Genomic DNA, 381 nt, shown 5'->3' with positions numbered 1-381 from the left:
CTTCTGTGGCGGTTTATCTTCACTTGCTGCCATCTGCTGCTACATTCTAGGAGGCTGAGTCACGCTGCTGCAAGTTTGAGCCCAGCCTGAGCAACTTAACAACGTAAAGAGACCTTGTCTCAAAATAAAACATCAACAAAGGGCTGGGGAGGTAGCTCAGTGTGAAGGTCCTGAGTTCAATCCCTAGCGTGTACCTCAGAACAAATCTTAATAATTCTTTAAGCCAACCCTGGAGCTCAACAATGCTTGTTTACACAAGGCCGCTGTGGCCTCTCCTTCATTTCCTCTCCATATATTTAAGCTCAGCTACAGAACACTTCCGCTAAGATAAACTCACTGTCGTGGACACTTTCTGACTGGATTACATAATTCTTTTTTTTT

The sequence above is a fragment of the Octodon degus genome, unplaced genomic scaffold (assembly GCF_000260255.1).
Source record: "Octodon degus isolate 3935 unplaced genomic scaffold, OctDeg1.0 scaffold00199, whole genome shotgun sequence".
NCBI classification, from domain to species: Eukaryota; Metazoa; Chordata; class Mammalia; order Rodentia; family Octodontidae; genus Octodon; species Octodon degus.
Note: the sequence above shows the minus strand (reverse complement) of the source record.